Here is a 17654-nt window from a genome sequence, read left to right on the forward strand (position 1 = left end):
CAGAGTCGGAGAGACGGCCAGACAGGGTCCTTCCTCAGAACTAGGGTCCTGGGGTTAGGTGGGGTGGACTGGTGAGAGGCAGGCGGCCGCGGTACGTTTCGCTCTGAAGTTGCCCCCCCTTTCTTCACCACGAACGGTCCTCGGAGAGGCGCCTGGGTCGGAGGAGTTGGAGGAGGCAGGCCCTCGACTCCAAACCGGTTGCCTCGGCCTCGGTTTCCCTTTTGGATGCTTCCAATTTCTACAGACGACGTGTCGTTTCTTTTTTTCTACCCGGGGAGCATCTCTCTTCTGATAGTTTTGATAAGAGGACTGTTCCCCCCCCCCCCCCCGGCCCGTCTTTTACCGGAAAGCGAGCCGCTGCGTCGGGGCGCTCCCGTCTTTCCTGGGAAAAACCGTCTTTTTAACGAGATCGCTTTTTATAGATTACCGGAAACTTCCCAGCGTGGCCAGACACCCGAGCGGGGGGACCCTCGGTCTCTCCGTTCCGGAAGAAAACGGGGACCCTCGGCGGGTTCTTCTCCCCCCCCCCCCCCCGCTGTCTTTTTTTGACGGGAGCCGTGACTTTTCCTTTAGCGGGTTAGGCAGATCCGCTCCCAAGATGTTCAGCCGGGAAGAGGGGGGGGGGTGAAGGGAAAGAGGGGTGGGGGAGGGTGTTAAATGTCAGAGAGAGAGAGAAACGGGGGGGGGGAGCTCAACGGCTGCCAATCTGGCCGCTTGCCAGGTTGCGATTAATTAGCACTAAATGAAGAAATGTAACCTCTCCCTTGTTTTGTACAGAAGCGTGACTGACAGAGGCAGAGAGTCCTAGAAGTGTGCGTTTGTGCGTGTGTGTGTGTGAGAGAGGGGTTTGCTCACTGCCAGCAACAATTGAAAAAGACTTTCCTCTGCCTGGAACTGAAGGGCTGCTGTCGGTCACAGCGGGCAACGCTGACCTGGATGGTCCAGAGAGCCAGCGTGGTGGAGTGGTGAAGAGCGGCGGACTCCAATCTGGAGAGCCGGGTTCGATTCCCCACTCCTCCACATGAGCGGCGGGCTCCAATCTGGAGAGCCGGGTTCGGTTCCCCACTCCTCCACATAAGTGGCGGACTCCAATCTGGAGAGCCAGTTTCGATACTCCACCCCACCACGTGAACGGTGGACTCCGATCTGGAGAACCGGGTTCGATTCCCCACTCCTCCACCTGAGCGGCGGACTCCGTATACGAATCAGGCGCTGATGTGGAGGAGCGGGGAATCAAACCCGGTTCTCCAGATCAGAGTCCGCCGCTCTTAACCACTGCACCACGCTGGTGGAGGGGAGGGGGGAACGACAGCTTCTGGCCCCACCCACAGATTGCAGTCGAGAAATCACCTGTGGTCGCTTAAGAAGGATGGCCTTGCCTGGCAAATCCAGATCTGCCCTGTTGGCAGCAAAGGATGCCCTTTCTCTCTACACACGCAATTACCGTTACCGGGGGCAAGGTTGAACGGGTGGCGAGTCTGATGCCCAAAGCACAGAGGAGGAGGAGAGCAGGAAACTGCTGAGAAAGCCTTTCTTCGAAGGATGGGGAAACAGCCCTGAAACAGCGGCAGATGGAAGAAAGCCGCATATGTTGGGGTGGGGGGGAATCAGGGATGCCTGACTGGGGGGTGTCGCTCGGAAGGAAGGGGATCTGGGGATTAAGGTGCCATGGAGATCTCCTGGAATGACAGCTGATCTCCAGACTGCGGAGATCAGTTCCCCTGGAGGAAATAGCTGCTTTGGAGGGCGGGCTCTCTGGCATTACGCCCCCCGCCGAGGTCCCTGTCCACCCTAGGCTCCGTCCCCAAATCTCCAGGAGTTCCCCAACCTGGTGCTGGCGATCCTTGTGGGGGTCTTTGTGCCAAAGGATGCCTGATGGTCAGGGTTGCCAACCTCCAGGTACTACCAAAAACAAACGCCTATGCTGTAAGACATTGTCAAAAAAGGAGAGAAACAGCACGGAGGTGCAGTTCTAAAGAATGTGAAAACAATCCATAAACTTAGATACTTTATACACTTTATCAAAAACACATCATATGCAAAGGCAATAATACATAATTGCATTCATACAATAAACCAGTCACCGATACTTATCCACAGGATCAACGGGAAAACATGATAAGTCCCAATCCGTAGAAACCGATGGCAGCAGACTCAATTCCACGGGGCCAAAAGCCTTCCGCGTCAATGGGCACGGTACTAAGCTTGGGTTGCGCACACAAGTAGACCGGCAAACTGAACGGAGCCGACGCCACTCAGTATAGGAAAGACCGCGCACATCGGCAAGCAGGCAGATGAACCGGAAGGACGGTCAAACGGTGAACCAAAGTAACCTCACCCCCAAAGGGGAGCGGGAAACCACCCGGGAGAACCCAGGAATACAAGGAACGCTTTTTCCGGAATGAATTTCTGCGTTTTCACTATCAAAATAGCTGCATCAGCCAAGAACTTCGGAAATCTATAACATTAGGCAAACGGTAAACAGACCACTGTGGGTTCAAAGAGTACAGACCATCCGACTTCATTTATTGAACTGGCTCAGTGGTAGAGCATCTGCTTGGCATGCGGAAGGTCCCAGGTTCGATCCCCGGCATCTCCAGCTAAAAGGACCAGGCAGGTAGGTAATGTGAAAGACCTCTGCCTGAGAGCCATGGAGAGGGGCTGCGGCTCAGTGGTAGAGCATCTGCTTGGCATGCAGAAGGTCCCAGGGTCAATCCCCGGCATCTCCAGTTAAAGGAGCTCGGCAGGTAGGTGATGTGAAAGACCTCTGCCTGAGACCCTGGAGAGCCGCTGCCGGTCTGAGTAGGCAATACTGACTTCGATGGACCAAGGCTGATTAAGTAGAAGGCAGCTTCGTATGTTCATGCATCACAGATAGGGTTACCAGCTCCGGGTTGGGAAATACCTGGCGATTTGGGGGTGGAGCCTGAGGAGGGCGGGGTTTGGAGAGGGGAGGGACTTCAATGCCACAGAGTCCACCTTCCCAAGCAGCCATTTTCTCCAGGGGAACTGAATTCTGTCGCCAGGAGATCCTCCAGCTAGCGGTTGGCAACCCTAATCACAGAGTACATGGCAACCATATCAAATGTCCCACAGCTGCTGACCCAGGTCAGCACATCCTGACCTGGCAAAGCAAGCATGTGGGAACCCGGTTTTGCACGCAGACTTCCCCCCTCCTGATGGTTGCCAGGGCCCTCTTTGCCACTGAGGGGAGGTTTTTGGGGTGGAGGATTGTGGGGTTTGGGGAGGGGAGGGACTTTGATGTCATAGAGTCCAACTGCCGAAGTGGCTGTTTTCTCCAGGGGAACTGATCTCTATCGGCTCGAGGTCCGTTGTAATAGCTGGAGATCTCCAGCTAGTACCTGGAGGTTGATAACCCTAATGCTAGCCTCCAGGTGGGACTAGGGTTGCCAGCTTGGGGTTGGAAAATATATGGAGATTTGGGGGGTGGAGCCTGAGGAGGGTGGGATTTGGGGAGGGGAGGGGCTTCGATGCCATAGTGTCCAATTGCCAAAGTGGCCATTTTCTCCGGGGGAACTGATCTCTATTGGCTGGAGAACATATGTAATAGCGGGAGATCTCCTGCCAACACCTGGGAATTGGCAACCCTACCCCTAAATAATGCAACTCGGAGGGGGGGGGTCATGGTGACCACCCCCAAGAGAAGAGGCGGCTCCTCCGTCATGGCGAAGAGCATTTCAACCAATTCAGCGTCTTGTCAGGGCACTCATGCCACAGTGAAGCTACTGCGTGCCAATGTGTAATTTCAGGGCTTAACCTTCGCTGGCACTTCTGTTCCCGATGCTGCCAATTTGTCACGGAGCCCAGAAAGGGGGTGTCATGAGTGGCATCTGTAATTGAAAAGAAAGAGGTAAGCTACCCCTTTGGCGCATTCCAGCATGGCAGCAAGCCGCCAGAGTTCTTTGGGGAACAAGGAGGGGGCTGGGCATGGTAGGAAATGTCTCTTCCCCCCCCCCCATGTGCAACTGTTCAGCCTTGGCAAGAGGACAAGCTGGGCCATGGATGCTTCCCCAGGCCTGCTCGGAGAGATCGGTGGCGCATGCGCAATGAATGGGTGACGATTAAGCAGGTTGATGCGCACTCGGTGAGGGTGATTCAAAGCAAAAACTAATCAGCGGGGTATTCAGCCTTAACTGCCATTCAGCCCGCTGCCTTATAATTAACTCAACAGCTCGTTCCCGGCAGCCGAAAGCGCATTGGCACATCGGTGATAAAGCCACAGTCAGAAATTGAGCAGGGTGGATGTGGAGGATGGAGTGAAACACCTGGGGGAATGGGGGAGATGAATCATAGAATTGGAAGGGAACACCAGGGTCATCTAGTTCAACCCCCCCCCGCACAATGCAGGAAACTCCAAACTACCTCCCCCCCACACCCCCAGTGATCCATACTTCATGCTCAGAAGATGAGAGCTAGGACAGACATCCCGGAGGAGGAGGAGAAGAGTTGGTTTTTATATGCTGACTTTCTCCACTACTTAAGGAAGAATCAAACCGGCTTACAATCTCCTTCCCTTCCCCACAACAGGTGGGGCTGAGAGAGCTGTGACTAGGCCAAGGTCACCCAGCTGGCTTCATGTGCAGGAGTGGGGAAACAAATCCAGTTCACCAGATTAGCCTCTGCTACTCATGTGGAAGAGTGGGGACTCAAACCCGGCTCTCCAGATCAGAGTCCACCGCTCCAAAGCACTGCTCTTAACCACTACACCACGCTGGCTCCAGCCACCACCTGGAGGTTGGCAACCCTAACCACAGAATACATGGCAACCATATAAAATGTCTCATGGGTGTGGGGACCTTGGTTGAGGAGGGGTGAGATATATAATAAGCCTGTTCCTGACCGCCTGGGCTGAGGGTAGCCAGCTTTTTCCCTGGCCTTTTAGTAACTTTATTTACATATTGATTAAATAAACACATTTATTAGCCACCTTTCTTCCTTACAGATCTCGAGGCAGCTTGCCCACACAGATAAAACATGTAGGATAAAATACGTTAAAAAGCAACCAATGTTTTAAAACCACAACTCAGGCCTGCTGGAAAACGTACCCAAAATGCAGTCCTAAATGGAACTGTGGGTGATTTCACATATGCTGAACAATGCACTTTCAATCCACTTTCAAAGCACTTTGCAGCTGGATTTTACTGTGTGAAATGGCAAAATCCACTTGCAAACAATCATGAAAGTGCATTGCTGACAGATGACCATCCAGCCTCTGCTTCAAAATCTCCAGGGAAGGAGAGCCCACCACCTCCCGAGGAAGCCTCCTCCACTGAGGAACCGCTCTCACTGTTCGAAAGCTCTTCCTAAAGTTTAGACAGAAACTGTTCTGATTTAATTTCAACCTGTTGTTTCCAGTCCGACCTGGGGCAACAGAAAACTACTTGGCACCATCCCCTCTATGAAAGTCCTTCAATTACTTGAGAATGGTTATCCTATCCCCTCTCAGTCTTCTCTCCAGGCTAAACATACCCAGCTCTTTCAACCTTTCCTCATAGGACTTGGTCTCCAGATCCCCTCACCATCCTTGTTGCCCTCCTCTGGACTTGTTCCAGCTTGTCTACATCCTTCTTAAATTGTGGTGCCCAAAACTGAACACAACACTAGAGTAAGCTACTTTCCCCGTATACCTAACGTGAGGCTGTTTAAGCACAGAGTCCTTGTCCGGGAGGGGCCAGCCCCTGAAAAATCAGTTGCCCTTACAAGAGAACTCCAGGCCCCATCTTGGGGTTGGCTTGCCCTGACCTGGATGGCCAAGGCTAGCCAGATCTCATCAGATCTCAGAATCTAAGGCGGGTCAGCCTTGGTTGGTACTTGCACGGGAGACCAAGGAAGTCCAGGGTTGCTATGCAGAGGCGGGCAATGGCAAACCACCTCTGAATGTCTCCTTCCCTTACCTGGATGGCCCAGGATAGCCTGATCTCATCAGATCTCCAAAGCGAAGCAGGGTTGGCCCTGGTTAGTACTTGGATGGAAGCCCAGGGTTGCTACACAGAGGCAAACCATGGCAAACCACCTCTGTTAGTCTCTTGCCTTGAAAACATAAACCTGCTACAAATTGATGGTGCTTTCCACCACGTAGAATTGGGCGTGCTCGGTCTTACGGCCCCGGCAGATTCCCAGGAACTGCCAAACAAGAAACAAACTCTTTACTTTCAGAGCTTCACAATCACCTGTCTGCTATAGAGAACCCAGAGCAGACTGCCTCTGACTAGGGAGGTTCCATTCAGCCGTCACTGCTAACAGCTGTCGATAGACCTATGCTCAATGATAAAAAATGCTAATCTCTCTTTAGAAGAAGAAGAGTTGGTTTTTATATGCTGACTTTCTCTGCCACTTAAGGAAGAATCAAACCGGCTTACAGTCACCATCCCCGTAACAGACACCCTGTGAGGCAGGTGTGGCTGAGAGAGCTCTAAGAGAGCTGTGACTAGCCCACGGTCACCCAGCAGGCTTCACGTGGAGGAGCGGGGAATCAAACCCGGTTCTCCGGATCAGAGTCCACCGCTCCAAACCACCGCTCATAACCACTACACCACGCTGGGAATCTAAAAAAAACCAAAAGCCTGATGACCCCCAGCTTGCAGTAGCAGAACCCCCCCCCCCCAAGCTGTTAATGTGCGGCAGGGAGCTGTTTCTCTCCCTTTCCAAACCGCTGTTCCCAGGCTTAATAACCGGGGAGTGGGTTTCTCTGCCAGCAAGTGATGCCAAAGCTGGAGATGAGGGAATCTTGCCTGCCTCCCTCCATTCAAGCCTCCCCCCCCCTTTGTTAATTAAGATCCATCTGGGCCTTTTTGCCTCGGGAAAGTGATGACCCGGCATTGCGGGAATCCTGCTCCCCGGAGAATGCTGAGTGGAAGGAAGGAACCAGCTGCTCCAGAGCTTTTCTGCAGAAGAAGGATCCTTGTTCCTAGGTTGGGGAGGGGGATAGAGAATAATCTAGATATCAATTTGCTACACAGATAGCATTTCCAAGCCAAATCTAGGTTATTTGTAGGAAGAAGAAGAGTTGATTTTTACATGCTGACTTTTTCTACCTTTTAAAAAGAATCAAACCGGCTTACAATCACCTTCCCCATAACAGGCTAGTCTTGTGCATGTTGATAAACCTGAACTGAAAATCAACCTGAAAAAAGCAATTTCAGTAAATTTCGGGTTTGGGCTTACCGAATGCCAAAACCTGGGGAGAAAGCCAAAGCCAAATTGGCCACTGTCGAAAAAAACCGAGTATTTATTCAGCTTTTTCAGGTTCAGCTTTCCCCAGTCTTTGCGAACCTCCAGCTGGGTGACCTTGGGCTAGTCACAGTTCTCTCTGAACTCTCTCAGCCCCACCTACCTCACAAGGTGTCTGTTGCGGGGAGGGGACGGGAAGGCGATTGTAAGCCGCTTTGAGACTCCTTAAAGGTAGAGAAAAATCGGGGTATACAAACCAACTCTTCTTCTGAGAATTTTCCAGGAAAAAGGACTTTGCACGTGAAATAAAAAAAGATGCAACACACCCAGTGTGGACCGAGAGGTATTCAACATGCCCCAGGAGTACCAAACATATTCCAAGAGGCACAGAATATTGAGAGCTCTCCAGGGTTGGTTAAATTAAAGATATGGAAATTGGCCGGCTCAGGCTGTTGAGAGCTCATTTAGCTCTGAAGGGGGAAACGTGTGTGTAAACATTGGCTTGGATCCACCGGAGTATGTCAAGGTGTCCAATCTGCAGAGATGCTCTGGAAATTTAAAGGTGCCCCCCCCCATCCACATAAAAGGCGCATACTGATGGCTTTCATGCCCATGCCACTATAATCCATTAACTTTGCCTTAAATTCTGTCTGCTCCTCTCTCTCTCTTCCTGTCGGGTTGCCAGCTCTGGGTTGGGAAATACCTGGAGATTTATGGGTTGCAGGGTGGGGTTTGTGGAAGAGAGGGACCTGAGCAGAGTATGATGCCATAGAGCTAGGGTTGCCAGGTCCCTCTTTGCCATCGGCAGGAGGTTTTTGGGGTGGAGCCTGAGGAGGGCGGGGATTGGGGAGGGGAGGGACTTCAATGCCATAGAGTCCAATGGCCAAAGCAGCCATTTTCTCCAGGTGAACTGATCTCTGTTGTCCGGAGATCTGTTGTAATAGCGGGAGATCTCCAGGCCCTACCTGGAGGCTGGCAACGCCCCCCCTTGCAAAGTGCATGGGTGGGGGGGCAGTGTGCATCTATCTGAGGATGCTTGCTGAAACAGCTCACCGTAGAAGTGAGGTTTGAATGGTGAGGCTTCCTGGCTGGTGTTCAGCCACAACAGGAGATCGGCTTTCGGATAATTTAATCCCAAGAGGTCCTTGGTGGTTCACAGCAGTTGAAAGGCAGGGAGACCTAAGCGCATGTGCACAAACCCAGCATGGCCTGACAATGCTCTTCCTCACAGGCAGCGATCTGGCAAGAATTGGGACGATTCCTTTATTTACAGAATTTATATCCCGCCTTTCTACCCTCACAAGGGCCACTGAGGCAGCTAACAATTTAAAAAGGACATGATAAAAACCACATTTTAAAAGCGGTTAAATTATAAAAAAAAAAACCCAAAGCACACACATCGTTAAAACAAGTTAAAACCGGAGTCAAAATACATACAAAGACATAAAAAGGCAATTTAAAACGTTGGTCAGGAAGGAAGGATGACTGAGGGAATCAACAAAAAGGAGGAAAAATCTCGAGGAATTCCCCAACCTGGTTTGGGCAACCCTGCCACCCAATCCCCCACTGGTGACCAAGGGGGACCAGGCAACTCTAGCACAGGGTAGGAAGGTCAGGGTGTTGGTTTTCATACCCCGATTTTCTCGACCTTAAAAAAGCCTCAAACCAGCTTATAATCACCTTCCCTTCCTCTCCCCACACCTTGTGAGGTAGGTGGGACTGAGAAGGTTCAGAGAGAACTGTGACTAGCCCAAGGTCACCCAGCAGGCTTCACGTCGAGGAGTGGGGAAACCAACCCGGTTCTCTAGATTAGCGTCCGCCGCTTGAGTGGGGAATCAAACCCGGTTCTCCAGATCAGAGTCCACCGCTCCAAACCACTGCTCTTAACCACTACACCACGCTGTTCTCCCCCCAGCCATTCGGGAAAATGGCACGGGGTGTGTGAAAAAGCCCCCCCCCCTTATGCCACGGTCCTGAGCCAAATTGGGCCCCTGCAGACTTTTTAAAACGCTATTCCCTGCAGTTGTTCTGTCACTGCTGGAAAAGCGAGGAAAAGGATAAAAGGTGACCCGGCATGCCAACAAAAGAAGTACCCAAATACAAAGGGAGCCCCGGTAAAAGCAGAGATTGAATAAATCCAACTGACATCCACCAAATAAAAACGGAGACGGTAATGAAAATTGGCACAAACTGGGAGGGGGACTACATTACAGCCAATATCTCTGTATTCATACAATGCTTTAGTATGAAAACACATCAAATAATATACACTCAAGAGCATCCATGAACCTCCACAATAAGACCACACATAGAAGGCTGGGAACAAAGATGGAATAGGGTGACGTCAGCAAGAAAAGTCATTTCAGTATTTAACCTTCCTCAGATCCAGAACATGTTCTGCTGTTTTTTTTCCTGCCTCATTATTACCGACCCGTGCGTTGAAAAACTCTTACAATGAGACCTCCAGCAAATCCACGACGTATTAATTCCACACTCCTTCTCAAGAAATTCAAGGTCTCGGTTGTCAATGCGTCACTGCGAGTACTCCGTTCCACACTTCCTCTCGAGAAATTCAAGGTCTCCGCTGGGATGTGCTGAAATCCCGTCCCCCGTGGCAGCTGCGTGGCTATGGGGAAAGTGAGGCAGATCCGGGGAACCCGGGACCCTTGATTTAGCTTGATACAGAATCATAGAACCACAGAGTTGGTAGAGCCCACCAGGGTCATCTAGTCCAACCCCCTGCACAAGGCAGGAAATTCATAACTACCTCCCCCCCCCACAGCCCCAGTGACCCCCACTCCATACCCAGAAGATGGCCAAGATGCCCTCCCTCTCACCATCTGCTTGAGGTCGCAGAATCAGCATTGCTGACAGATGGCCATCTAGCCTCTGCTTCAAAACCTCCAGGGAAGGAGAGCTCACCACCTCCCAAGGACACCTGTTCCACTGAGGAACCGCTCTAAAGAAAAACAGGTAAAGGTCCCCTGTGCAAGCATCGGGTCATTTCTCACCCATGGGGTGACGTCACATCCCGACGTTTTCTAGGCAGACTTTGTTTACGGGGTGGTTTGCCAGTGCCTTCCCCAGTCATCTCCTCTTTACCCCCAGCAAGCTGGGTACTCATTTGACCGACCTTGGAAGGATGGAAGGCTGAGTCAACCTTGAGCCGGCTACCTGAAACCGACTTCTGTCGGGATCGAACTCAGGTCATGAGTAGAGCTTGGACTGCAGGACTGCAGCTTACCACTCTGCGCCACGGGGCTCCTTAGGAACTGCTAGAAAATTCTTCCTAATGTCTAGACGGAAACTCTTTTGATTTAATTCCAACCTGTTGGTTCTGGGATCAAGACCCTAATCTTTCATCCCTAGAGTTGCCAACCTCCAGGTACTAGCTGGAGATCTCCTGCTATTACAACTGTTCTCCAGCCGATAAAGATCAGTTCACCTGGAGAAAACGGCCGCTTTGGCCATTGGACTCTATGGCATTGAAGTCCCTCCCCTCCCCAAACCCCACCCTCCTCAGGCTCCGTCCCAAAAACATCCCACCGGTGGCGAAGAGGGACCTGGGAACCCTATTAATTCCGTTGGCAAGATCTGTGCCCAGTTAAGTCTTTTCAGACCTCTACACCTCTTGCCTTCCTTAGACTCCTTTTCTTGCTTCTGGGCCTCCTAGACTTATTCTTTTTTTTCAGAGGGAGCAATGAAGCAGACGAAGCCCAAACCAAGGGCAGGATCTGAGACCCAAGCCTCTCCTCCGGTGTAAGCAAGTTCCCACAAGTTCTCGTTGGTGAGGATTCAGCGGTGATAACGGGGTGGCCGAAGCCCCCTCGTGTGCTGCCACCTGATGGCCATCGTCTGAATACCGCCAATAAGGACCACCGCTCGTAAATCCATGTTGGGAAACGACCCACGGTTTGCACCAAGGTCATCCCGTCACACGCTGCAGTAAATTCCTGGTCCAAACCAGTGCCTGAATGCCGCGTAAAGACACACGTGTTCACCTTACCTGCTAAATTTCTACACCGAAAACCCCACCGAAAACCCTTTTGGTCACGGTAACACTCCTCACCTGTGCAGAGGAACCCTGTGGAGTGGGAATTTGGAAGTGCAAGTTGTTTGAGGGAAAATCCATTTATCGATTTTACTGTCCGGCTTTCAAATGATTTATTGCATTGGATCTTAGCCCTTTGGTGAAGTAATCTCCGTAAAAGCACCCTGAAAGAGGGGATGCTTTCTTCAAAGGATCGGCTAAGCGTCCGGTTTTCCCCCATCAATCAAAATTTGGGATGAAGGAAACCGTACTATCGGAAGTTTTGGGAATTTCAGTCCTACACTTTTATCAGCACAGGGGGGGTCGACTTTTGATCCGTGCGATACGAAAAACGGAGTTGAATGATGGAGCCGTTCAAAATGTCGAGCAGAAAGCAGAGTTGTTCAAATATTCGGGGGCCCTGCTGCATTTCGACACGCTGTCCGAGAAATCTCCCGGGGATCCCAGAACCCTCTAATGCTCCTGGGAAGACATGCGCTTCAAGCTCCGAGCAGGCAAGGGGCCAAAACCCTCACCTTTGTCTCGCCCAGCTGGCGAACGCAAGAGAGGGAATTGGTACAAAGGCAAGCCAAGCCTTGAAAAGAAGAGAGCTGCAAATTGCAGACTGCTTGGGAACAAGAACCCGGTGCAAAGACAGCAGAAAAATGTGGGGTGTGTGTGTTGGTCTCTGGCCCGGGAATCGCAAGCTCGAGGAAGCCGTTCGTGGTTGTGCCAATGGACGAGGGGGCCTAGAAGGATGGCTGTGAAGAAGCCAGGCCTGTTCGTCTGCTACCAGTATCAGGGGCTTTCAGACCAAAGATGCCTCATTGGGCCTGAATGGGGAGTCTCTTCACACAGGGGTATTGAACTCAATTGCTACAGTTCTGGTTGCCACACTTAAAAAAGGAGATTGCAGATCTTGAGAAGGTGCAGAAAAGAGCAAGCAAAATGATCAGGGGGCTGGAGGAACTGCACTATGAGGAGCGGTTAAAACGCTTAGGGCTGTTTAGCTTGGAAAGAAGGCGGTTAAGGGGAGGCATGACAGAGGTCTATAAAATTATGCATGGTTTGGAGAGAGTGGACCGGGAGAAGCTTTTCTCCCTTTCTCATAATACTAGAACGTGGGGTCATCTGCTGAAGCTGGAGGGTGAGAGATTCAAAACAGATAAAAGGAAGTATTTCTTCACACAACACATAGTTAAATTGTGGAACTCCCTGCCCCAGGATGTGATGGCTGCCAACTTGGAAGGCTTTAAGAGAGTGGAAATGATCATGGAGAGAGGGGTATTCATAGCTACTAGTAAAAATGGATACTAGTCATGATATATTCCTATTCTCTCCAGGATCAGAGGAACAGGCCTATTCTATGAAATGCTGTCAAACGCAGGCAGGATAAGGCTGCTGCAGTCTTATTTTGTGGACTTCCTAGAGGCCCCTGGTTGGCCACTGTGTGAACAAACTGTTGGACTTGATGGGTCTTGGCCTGATCCAGCATGGATTTTCTTATGTTCTTACGAGGGCCGGATATGACATAAATGCCACTTGGCTGGGCCATGCCTCGCCAGCCCAGATCGAGAGTGGCGGCTGCCTCGGTTGGCTTGCTGACCGGATAAGAACTCTTAAGGGGCCGGATCTGGCCCGCGGGCCTTCTGTTTGACACCCCTGCTCTCCGTGATCCTGTCGCTTCCTCCAGGTGGGAGCTGGAAAAACCTTGGTTCGGATTTCGGCTCGCACAAAAGCTTGCCACGAGGCTGATTGGCTAGACCTCAGTGCCCAGAACGGTGACAGAAAGGGTGGTAACGGGGGCTGACCTAGATAGCCCCAGGCTAGCCTGACCTCGTCAGATCTCAGAAGCTAAGCAGGGTCTGCCCTGGTTAGTACTTGGGATGGGAGACTGCCGAGGAAGTCCAGGGTTGGTACGCAGAGGCAGGCAATGGCAAACCACCTCTGAACGTCTCTTGCCCTGACCTGGAAGGGCCAGGCAAGCCCGTTCTCATCAAATCTCACAAGCTAAGCAAGGTCAGCCCTGGTTAATACTTGGATGGGAGACCACCAAGGAAGTCCAGGGTTGCCATGCAGAGGCAGGTAACAGAAAACCACCTCTATTCATCTCTTGCCTCACAACTCCAGAAGGTCGGACCAGAACCAACGGGTTGAAATTAAATCAAAAGAGTTTCCGCCTAGACATTAGGAAGAATTTTCTAACAGAGCCATTCCTCAGCGGAACAGGCTTCCTCGGGAGGTGGTGAGCTCTCCTCCCCTGGAGGTTTTTTGAAGAGGCTACATGGCCATCTGTCAGCAATGCTGATTCTATGACCTTAAGCAGATGATGAGAGGGAGGGCATCTTGGCCATCTTCTGGGCATGGAGTAGGAGTCACTGGGGGTGTGGGGGGAGGTAGTTGTGAATTTCCTGCCTTGTGCAGGGGGCTGGACTAGATGACCCTGGTGGTCCCTTCCAACTCTATGATTCTAAGTTGGCTGCAACCAGAATGCACTCTCCACCTGAGCTGCCTTCGAAGTTGCAAATTCCACACGCTGCGTGAACTCCGTGACATGTCATTAAGCAAGCCGACCACATTTGCGAACGGCTGCCAGAAATCGCTGCCGTCAGGCCGAAAAAGCACTCTGATGCCATTAGTGCTGGGGAGGGACAAGAAACAGCCACGGATGCCCCGACCTCCAGATCCATCCCTTCCCTCCCGAGATTGCCGAAGGCATCACCGACACTGCAGGCTTACAGATTTATCTTTGTTGCAGGGGGGGGGGGGCTTTACAACCAGCTCCTTTTCTCCCGACGGATGCTCGGCTGTCTCCGCAGTCGAACGGGGCTTGCGCAAAACCACAGCTGGAGAGAGAGAGGCAGAAAGGGGTGTGCGCGAGACCGTTTGAGATGCTGCTGCCCTGGGAACGGTGTCCATGGCAACCAAACCAGGGAACCCCTCCAAGAACTTCAGCTGGGAGACAGATCTGAAGGGAGCTTGCATGCCAGACACGTGTGGGAGCCTGCGTGTGTGTGTGTTGGGGGGGGGGGGAAGCATAGCAATTGAAAAGACCCAGCCCATATCCTCCTCCCCACCCCCCAGCATGCAAGGAAGGGGGGAGCTCTAACACCGCTGAAAACGGGGCCAGACACGATGCATAATTTTTAAAAAAAATTGCACATGGATAGGTTGGGGGGACCTAACTTAACCCTTACAGATTAAAGAGACAAAAAATAAAATAGAACAAAATTCCATTGCTGTCTTCAAATAGAGGGGGAGTCGTAGGGGAAATATGGGAGTGGAAAGGTGATTTTTTTTTGTTTTTTTACAAAGCCACAAGATCAAAGTCTGTGGCTGCTGCCGTGACGCGGGTCAGATTCCGCGCTCCCCCTTTTTAATCCCTGCCTCTCCCAAAAATCCCATAGGGGAAGGCAGAACGGCATGAGGATTCAAAAGGCAGAGGGTCAACCACCTTAGACCACCTTACTCTGGCAGAAGCTGACACAGCTGGCGGGGGGGGGAGGGTGTGCCTTCTCTTTGATCTGCACGATGGCAGATAAGAGCGAGATCAGAGGCATATGCTGGAAAACATTTTTTTGGGAAAGGAGCCGTCCCTCATCGGCACAGACTTCTGCTTAGTTCTAGCACAAGATGGGCGATTCCTCCATGAACTATCAAGTCCCCCCCCCCCACATACACACACACGCACTTCAGATACTACAGAGACAGCAAAGGAGGTAGCCAGACAAAGCAACTACGGAAGAGAAGAGGCGGGTTTACAATTCCAGGAAAGCAACTGCGTCAGATCGACAACGGAGGCACGGAGACACCCAGAAACTAGAGCAGTGGGGTTGGAAAAGGCTGGGTGCTGCACATCAAATTTGCATAACGGAGGCGGCTTCTGTTGGCCATAAAGAATTCATATAGAGCAACTGCTGGAAATTATATTTCTAGCTCCCCCCGCCCTACTACTGAGATTGAAACAGGCATCTATATCCACAATACTTTTCATTCCAGTACCACAGGGCCAAGGACTGGATTCTTTTATTTTCGTAAAAGCCAAGTATTCAGTACAGAAGCCACGATCCCCTAAGTTCTCGTGATCCATTCCCAGCCTCAGGTTTTCCCCATTGCTGGTACCACCTAGATGCATGCTTCTTCCCCCCCCACCCCACCCCCTGAATTAGGGGAACTCCTGAATTTTACCATCTCAAAAAGATGGGTCAGAGCAGAAACACCTGTTGGTCTTTGGCCGAGCGCCTACTGGTGCTTCCTGATAAATCTGGTGCATCAGGAGAAGAAGAGTTGGTTTTTATATGCCAACTTTCTCTACCACTTAAGGAAGAATCAAAGCGGCTTACAATCACCTTCCCTTCCCCTCCCCACAACGGACACCCTGTGAGGTTGGTGGGGCTGAGTGTGACTAGCGCAAGGTCACCCAGCTGGCTGTGTGTGTAGGAGTGGGGAAACCAACCCAGTTCACCAGATTAGCGTCCGCCGCTGATATGGAGGAGTGGGGAATCAAACCCGGTTCTCCAGATCAGAGTCCACTGCTCCAAATCACCGCTCTTAACCACTACACCACGCTGGCTCTCTGATCCGGGAGGGACTGAACAACACAATCCAACGCAGTGCAGATGCCCTACAATCAGTGGGCAGCCCCTCTGGGCACATACTTGGTATTTATAGAGATCTTTGTCTCTTGTGGGACAACATTATACCTCTCCTGCCCAAGCTGGAAATTACTAGTTTGACCTTTAAGCAGTAGAAAGGCCTGACGGCAATGGAATTCAGCTTTCTGGCACAGAAATGGCAGAGTACAGAGAGGGTAAACCCACATGTACTGTGTACACAGAATGACCTCCTGAGAAGCTGGTTTTTTCTTTTTTTACACAGATTTTATTTTATTGAGGACAACTAGTTTTCTCCTAGGCAATGTGGGCAGAAGCTGTTTCTCCAGGGATACAAAGACGATGACAAGTTGGTTTTTATACCCCGCTTTTCTCTACTGTAAGGAGTCTCAAAGCAGCTTACAATCGCCTTCCCTCCCCACAACAGACACCTCGTGAGGTAGGTGGGGCTGAGACAGTTCAGAGAGAACGGTGACTCGCCCAAGGTCACCCAGCAGGGTTCATGCGGAGGAGCGAGGAACTGAACCCAGTTCTCCAGATTAGAGTCTGTCGCTCATGTGGAGGAGTGGGGAAACAAACCCAGTTCACCAGATTAGAGTCCGCAGCTCATGTAGAGGGACGGAGAATCAAACCCGGTTTTCCAAATTAGAGTCTGCCGCTCTTAACCACTACACCACCCAGGGCTTGGCCCTAACCAAGATTTCAAGGAACACTGAACTCCTCCAGTATGAACGGGGTAGAGAAAACCGCTTTGGGGAACTGAGAAACTAAGCCAGTCTTGAAATGGAGTGTGGTATGAACTACTCACTCAAACTGTACAGTTAAGCTGCAAAAATAAACAGTAGTTGGCTCTGCAAACTGTGATATATTGTAATAAATATTGTAATCAAACAATCATTTAAATGATGTAACAGAACACAGTGAAACAGTGACTGACGATGACAATGTTGTATACAAAAATGGGCCAAAACAGCCCTGTTTGGGAGCAGAGAAATTTGAAGCTGTAAGCTACATTGCATATTTAAAGGTAACATGACATTTTATGTCTGTATATAACTTTTAGCAGTCCATAAGAAATTTCCATAGTTAATTTTGCATTTTACAATCAGGCTGAAGAAGTCACTTTTGGTGACGAAAGCGCTGCTGTATATCCGGAAAGGCATTTCCTCTGAGTTGCCTGACTGCGCAAGCACCCAGCCAAGAGCCAAGCTGACTTTATTGGACATTGTTCCTTATCATGAGCATTTTGAAATTATTGTGACTCTTCGCTGTTGCGTTTGTTTGCTTGCGCCATCGTCACTTGTCTTGAACTTGTTGCTTGTTTTGGCCCATTTGCAGAGCCAACTACTGTTTATTTTTGCAGTCTTGGAACAGAAGCAAGTGGCAGGAAAAAAGAAAACGTCACAGCAGTCCAAAATAACATGAACCAAGCCCCAGCGCTTGGCATGGACTGAGATGGCAGAAGCAGAAAGAAACTCAATGGGATGGGGGAGCAGAAAAAAAAGTAATCCAGCCCTTGAGCCGCCCAGCAGCGTCTGAAGATAAGCCCTGTTCAGTTTTCAAATCCTCGTTCCTGGGGATTCCAGTATGCCCCTCTAGTCCCGCTGGTTGGAAGTTCTCTCGAGGACCCCCGACCCCAACATGCTTCCATAGGAAGGCTTCCAGCTGTGACCACAGGGCATGGGTCTCCATGGAATTGTCCTTCCTGGCTGGAGAAAATGGGGGGCGGCCCCTCCAAGCGTCAGATTAAAATTGATGACACAAGCCCCGATTCTCTTGCCTTGAACCCCTGGCTGCCGGGGTGGGGGGCTCAGAATGTG

The sequence above is a fragment of the Euleptes europaea genome, chromosome 2, assembly GCF_029931775.1.
Source record: "Euleptes europaea isolate rEulEur1 chromosome 2, rEulEur1.hap1, whole genome shotgun sequence".
NCBI lineage: Eukaryota > Metazoa > Chordata > Lepidosauria > Squamata > Sphaerodactylidae > Euleptes > Euleptes europaea.